Genomic DNA, 7,281 nt, shown 5'->3' on the forward strand with positions numbered 1-7,281 from the left:
GTTTGTGGAAATGCATGAGTTTCACCACTTTGTGTCCTGCGCTCAGAAGGTAAGATAATTTCTCTCTGCTCTTCTTCCACTTTATTCCACTCCAGCAGCAGAAGGGGGAGCACAATATATGAGGCTCACGAAGTACTGCTTTGGTAAACTAAACCCAACCCCAGGGCTTCCCAATGCTCTTAACCTATTCCTGAGAATTAGTTTGTTGGGAGAATCATCATATGAGCTGATTTCCCCGAGTCTCCCCTTGACTGGGGGGAGCATTTGCACATCTTCGGGGGAACCTCACAGCTCCCTTCTCCCTCTCCCCCTCTGCGGCCGTCAGCGGCCACATCAGCCAACACAGAGGCGTCTGGCAAGCACGAGGCCCCCTCCACTTGGAGACGCCTCTGCAGGCGGAGAGGCTGGCTTTGTGCTGGGGAAGCTACTCAGTGTGTCGCTTCACGTGCATTTGCCACACTCGGGCCATTTCCATCCGCCCTGGGAAGGGGGGGCTGAGGGAACACATGTGCGATATCGCAGGGTCCGGCCTAGGCTGAGATGGGGTTACAGCATTGAGCAGGATTTAGCATGTAAAGAATGAGACTTAAGCCTTTCCTCCTTTGTTTCTGTTTAACTTCATAGGTTCTTTCTCTCTGTTCCTGCGTGGAGACCCTAATGTCTTCCTGCTTCCTGACCACTCCTGAATGCCAACCAAAAACATGTCTTTCCCTTCTGTTTCCTTTTTTCAGACTTTTCTCATGTTCCTTTTAAGTAATGGAAGTTTCAAAAAGGCAAGATGGATGCTAGCATGAATGTTAACAGTATGATCTCAAGTTCTCTCAGATGTGGTAACTTACACGGGGGGCTCCAGATTCCTATGACTTAATCCAGACCCCTCTCCTGATTCCTAATAAAGAGCTCAGTGTGTCCCAAACTGTGATGGATGCCATCGTCCCTTCTAAACCCACTCTATTTCCTATTTTCATCTACAGTTGTCATTCATCTAGTCCCACAAACCAGAGACCTTTGAAACAGTAGCAAAGCAACATTTTCGGCATATTATGCTTTTCTATTTCGAGAAAGGTAAAAATGCAACTGAAACACAAAAAAAGATTTGTGCAGTGTATGGAGAAGGTGCTGTGACTGATCAAACATGTCTAAAGTGGTCTGCGACGTTTCGTGCTGGAGATTTCTAGCCGATCGATGCTCCACAGTCGGGTAGAACAGTTGAAGTTGATAGCGATCAAATCAAGACATTAATTGAGGACAATCATTGTTATACCACGCAGGAGATAGCCGACATACTCAAAATATCTGAATCAGGCATTGAAAATCATTTGCACCAGCTTGGTTATGTTCATTGCTTTGATATTTGGGTTCCACATAAATTAAGTGAAAAAAACCTTCTTGGCTGTATTTCTGCAATTCCCTACTTAAACATAATGAAAATGTTCGGTTTTTAAAACCTCTGCCACGCAGCACAATAACTCTGGGAGTTTGACCAAAATACTCAACCTCTATGAGCATCAGGTTTTCCTTGAATAAGTATCCCACATAGTATTTGGGGGCGTCAAGGACTTCTGGCTTGCCATCTCACCATGACCTCCAAACCTCATGTCACCCTGGATGTAAACCTGGATATGAAATTCGGAACCTTCCAGAGGATCCGCAAGTAATCTAATCCCTGAACCTTCCAGCGGATCCGCAAGTAATCTAATCCCTGAAATGAGTTTCTCATGGTTTGTACAGTCCGTCCTAAATATTTGTGGGATCATGAGGATTGCATTCATAGCATCCCACTACAGGCTCCTATCTAGTATTTGTGTACCCTGCCTTGCCCTCTACCACAGCTTTATTGCCTTGTTATTTTTATTTTTACTCTCTCTTCTGCCTTTTTCCACTTAGTATTCAGTCTTTGACATTTTCTCTAACTTCCAACTCTTTCCCTTCTTTCAGTAGCAACAAACATTTACCCCTTTGTCATAAATATAATGACAGTCATTTATTTTTCAAATGTGTCCTTGAGGTATTACCCTCTACTCAAGAGTATTATCAATGTATTATGTCACCAAAACAAACAGACAGACAGACAAATAGCAAGGCTCTCTCTGAAAAGAATTCTAATGAATTCTCTAAGTGGTAAGGCACAAAATGAAGAAAATAGTTATCAATTTATGGGATTATTTAAGGATTAAATTATGTATATGAAGAGGTTAACACAGTGGCTGGTACATGGTAGGGACTCAATAAATTCCTTGGTTTCAATATCTATAAAGAAAAATGTCAATGTTGATAAAGGCTGCTATTGTCAAGAGCTGTAAAAGTCTGAAATACATAAGTCAGCTGCCATAGTTTCAGGAATGCTAGCAGAAGACACAAGATTCCTGGGTCAGAGACAGAAGACTTCATTACTCCCAGCAATAGCAGTAGCCACAGTATCAGCATTTCCTTGTGCCCGTTATCTGAGCCTGATTCCCACAGGGCAAAGTGAAGAGGGCCAGGTGACACCTACACATGCAGTGGCCACATTACAGGAAAGGAACCCTAAACTTAGAGAACCCAAGCCTTTTATGATGGGCAGTAATCCTGCCTGACTGTTGCTTTGGAAAGAGACATTATCTTTATTATATTGGGCAGCAAACCTGTCTGCCACCTACTCTAGAAGGAGATACTTCCTCTATCTTCTGAAAAAAAAAATATATATATATATATATATGTATATATATATATATATTTTTTTTTTTTTTTTAATTTTTGGCTGTGTTGGGTCTTCGTTGCTGCGTGCGGGCTTTCTCTAGTTGCTGTGAGCAGGGGCTACTCTTCATTGCGGTGCACGGGCTTCTCATTGCGGTGGCTTCTCTTGTTGCAGAGCACGGGCCCTAGGCACATAGGCTTCAGTAGTTGTGGCACACGGGCTCAGTAGTTGTGGCTCGCGGGCTCTAGAGTGCAGGCTCAGTAGTTGTGGCACACAGGCTTAGTTGCTCCGCAGCATGTGGGACCTTCCTGGACCAGGGCTCAAACCTGTGTTCCTTGCATTGGCAAGTGGATTCTTAACGACTGTGCCACCAGGGAAGCCCCTGAAAAATATCTTTGAAAAGATAATCCAGAACTAAGGCAATCAGTGTCTCTGCCTGCGAGATGTAAAGAAATGGGATATTCCCAAGGAGGATTCTCTCCCAACAGATATATGTGAATAAAATCACCAGTTTTCTAAATGCTGTAACAAATTTCTCTATCTATACGAGCTCGGAGTTAAAACCTGGGTTATATATATGGTAACTACCTCATTTATAAAATGGGATACTTCCAATTAACTCAATCTTAGACATAGCTCAATACCTCTTGTCAATTATATGCTTTAAGGTCAATTATTAGGCAATATTATTCCTTATATATCTTTGCATGTGCATACTCAAAAGAATGATAAAAAATACACATAAGATTTCCTGGTTCTCTGAGCAAAGTTACTCTAGCATAATACTTTATTAAAGGTATTTGAGAGACTGTTGCTTTCTTGATTTCCAAACACCCATTCCATCTTCTTTTCGGAATAGCACCTTAATATCCTTTAGGAAAATTATCTTTTTCCCCACTGGACCTAGTTTGATCTAAAGTGTCCTGTCCTCTCCTAGGCAAGGGACAACCATGTGATCCAAACCAGGCCGGTTGGACTTTCCCTTGCTGGAATTTGAACTTCAAGGCAACAGAGTGCCTTGAGGGGATCGTGGTTGCTACCTTGGCCCCTTAAGATTGACCATGTTCTACAACTTCCCTCTTACTCATGTGAGTAACCCAGTATCTCTCCAATCAGTTGTTTAAGTCAGTCAGAGTTAGTTTCTCTAGTTTGAAACAAATGAATCTTCATCACAAATGTGGGAGTTAAAGCTCAGAGTTTAGGTCAAGGGTCTTGTGAAGAATATATGTAAACATACAATATACACATTTTTTTCTTTATTATATCTCTGAAAATGGAAAGTAGGACTGATGGTAGCTTTATAATAATATAATCAGATCCAATATAATCAGATGAGTTAAACAATTCAAATGCTATGCTTGCAAGTCTGACAAAATATTACCTGGGATCATTGCACAGTACACTCAAATATATTTTAAAGTGGAAAACTTCATAATAAAAATAAAATACAATTATTCATTTGAATCTCCTCCAAAACCTGACAAAGCTCCTTAAGAAAATATTTTCATGAAGCAACTTTGGGAAAAGTTCCAGTGAAATAAAACCACCAAAGCCCATGTCTAATTTCCTTATTTCTTTCAATGAAGTGCCTACTTGCATATAACTGATGATCTACATTTTAATACGTTGTTAATAAATAAATCATAGGTAATAGAATTCCTTTTTGAAAGAACTACACCAAATGAGTTCTGCTTTAAAAATCAGTGAGATGGTGGTGTTACTTTCCAGCAAAGTTAAACTCTAGCATTATAAACTTCAGATTATTCTGCAGCAAAATGTGAATTCAAATACAGAGCAGCTCCTCAATAAGAAGTTAAGGTAAAATTTCTGATGGTTTAAAAATTTCTTGTAAACCAATACATTTTTGGACATTTGGCCAATTCTACACATATCGTAACTCTCATCTTGATCAATTATCTATTTGGGATTATTATTTGTCATTGTCATTTTATTGGAAATTTATTTGCATAAAACTGTACCTTGTGTGGCATGATGCGTGGGTGATACTAAAGAGAGGCAGTTCCTATTCTTTCTAATGTCTAAGGAAAAGTATTCTAGCAGCTGTGTGGAGAATGAATTGAAGCCAGGGGAGATTGAATCTCCTTTTAATTTCCAACCTATTCCTCGGTCTTTCAATGTCTCTAGAAGTATTATCTTCCTTCTATAAATCACAGAAGGCAATCAGTCAAAATTTGGCAATTTAAAGTGAGCAAACTATTATAATATTCAAATATTCTAGCAAAACTTTATAAGTTTTTTATCAAAATGTATTATTTAATTAATTAGCAAAATGTAGATCCATTTTCCCCAAAAGAAAAACTAGCCTTTAATTTTTTCTTTAATTTATTATTACTCCTAGTTCAATAGGTTCCAACAGTATGGCAGAAATCTATCTTCCCCATAAAACATAAAAGTTAATCCCAGGACATAGATTAATCACTAAGAAACTTTAAGAACAAAGTTAAAATGAATTTTTTAAATATAAGGAAGTGGTAGGCCAATGTTTCTGACATAAATTTATATTTATATTCATAAATTTAATTTTTTTCCAGTTTGTCATATGTTTTTCAAAAGAAATTACCACTAACAATGTTTAGCAAACTTTTAATTTACCTTTAGACATTAATTCTTGCTTCATTACCAAATTATTTAGCATCTATTGCCTTTACACTCCACTGATTGCTTTCCAGTAAAATGAAAAAATCATCAGGTAAAAATAGGAGTTTTTTTCCCAATAGGAATAGTTGAGATAATTTAAGAGCTTTTATCTGAGATCTTCAAGAGATTCACTTCTATCAAATAAGAATGTAATGAATGAGTAAGTTTTGTAGAAAAAGCCCGGGATTTGGAGTCAGGTACAGATTCTGGCCCTGACTGCACAGGTATGAATGTGAGCAAGTGTGTCTGATGTGAATAAACCTCAGTTCTCATAACTGAAAAATGACAAGAAAACAATCTCAGATTTTTGTAAAAAGTTAAACGATATCAAATATGTGATGTTTGGCGGTTGGGTGGTTTTCATCATATGTTAGCTCCCTTTGCTTACTGTGACGGTTAAAGAAATTTCTCTTGGGTAACATTTCCCAAAATGTGCTTGATAGGAGGAAAAATAGGAGCTGTGCAGGAAAGGATTTCCTCATAAATGTAAGAAATGCTTTGTCCAACCCAGCTTTTACTGTAGGAGTTCTCAGATCTTTTCATGTGAAATTGCAAGTTACGAAACTCACTCTGTGAACTGTTCCCAGCTTGTGGAGAATTTAAGTCATGTTGATAAAGATACCATAAATAGAATTAACACAAAAATCAGATGCCATCCAAAGATTATCTCTGCAAGACAAAAGCATAAAAAGTGATTATTCTCTGTTAAGTTTAGATATATTATGCTTATTAAAAGAGTGGCTCAAACACAGAAAGGGTTATCCTATCACATACCACTCAAAGACATAGGGTTAACTTCAGTGGCTGCGACAGGCTAGAAGTACAGGAAAAGAAGTACAGCACACCCATAGGGTGGGTGGTATAGACCCAGTTGAGGAAGACACAGCTGCAGATGATGGGAAGAATGGGTGGGATGTTCCAGGTCGATGGTGATAGACAGAGGGGCAGACCAATCAAGATGTAAGCCCCAGGAAAACCCAACAAGGAGTGATAACGATGTTCAATTTGAAAGCAACTGAAAATGGATCAAAGCATGCAAATTAAAAGAGCTCATCTTGATCCAGACAGAATGAACTAAAATAAAGACTATACAGACACACTCTGAAAAAACTATTTGTATTACAAAAATAATAATCATAAACTTTAAAAAATTCTCATACAAGTTTCTAAACTAAAAAAATCAGTTGGTCTACAAAGGAACTGTAGAGGGAATACCAACCAATGCTGGACAACTTGACATACAAGGCGATAATGGAGAAACACTTGTCATTTTTTTGGCATTATACTTTCATTTTTCATTTATCTTTTCAGTCATCTTTCAGGGGTATCCTTGTATAAATAATATGCAAAAATTAAATTACATTACATTTTATATAAATGGCTTTATAATGTCTTAATTTATGGTAAAGTGATTATAAATACCTTATTTCTTAGTAGTATATATTTTCATTTTAAAAAATACATTAAAGTGCTCCCATATCTAGGGTTAGTTAGAATGTAGCAATGGTACCATGCAAAGAGCCTGCCTCCCTGAGAGTTTATCTTTCTGTTTAAAAATCTGAAAGTTATTAGTTTCATTATATATAGGCCACAGTTCAAAGCCAAGGGCTACATGAGCCAGAAGTGTTTACTTTTAAAACCTAAGAGCATTTTACATTTTGGCTATTACACAAAATTCTTTTCATAATTTTTATTCTATCTTGCAGTTCTGAGGAATTTCAAGTTAAACTCAGATTCCAGTTTTCACATTTACCTTCTTTAGAAAAACAAATCATATCATTCAAGGAGAAGCTAAATCACAGGTGTGGATATGGGGTTAGCAGTTTGCAGAATGAGGACTTTTTATGTTATAGCCTAGTTTGCAAGCTGAACTTACATATGTCACTTTATATAGAGCCATTTTGGAGATCCAAAATGGCAATATTCCAGCTTCAGGCACACTCCTG

Source organism: Stenella coeruleoalba (genome assembly GCF_951394435.1).
Source record: "Stenella coeruleoalba genome assembly, chromosome: 4".
Taxonomy (NCBI): domain Eukaryota; kingdom Metazoa; phylum Chordata; class Mammalia; order Artiodactyla; family Delphinidae; genus Stenella; species Stenella coeruleoalba.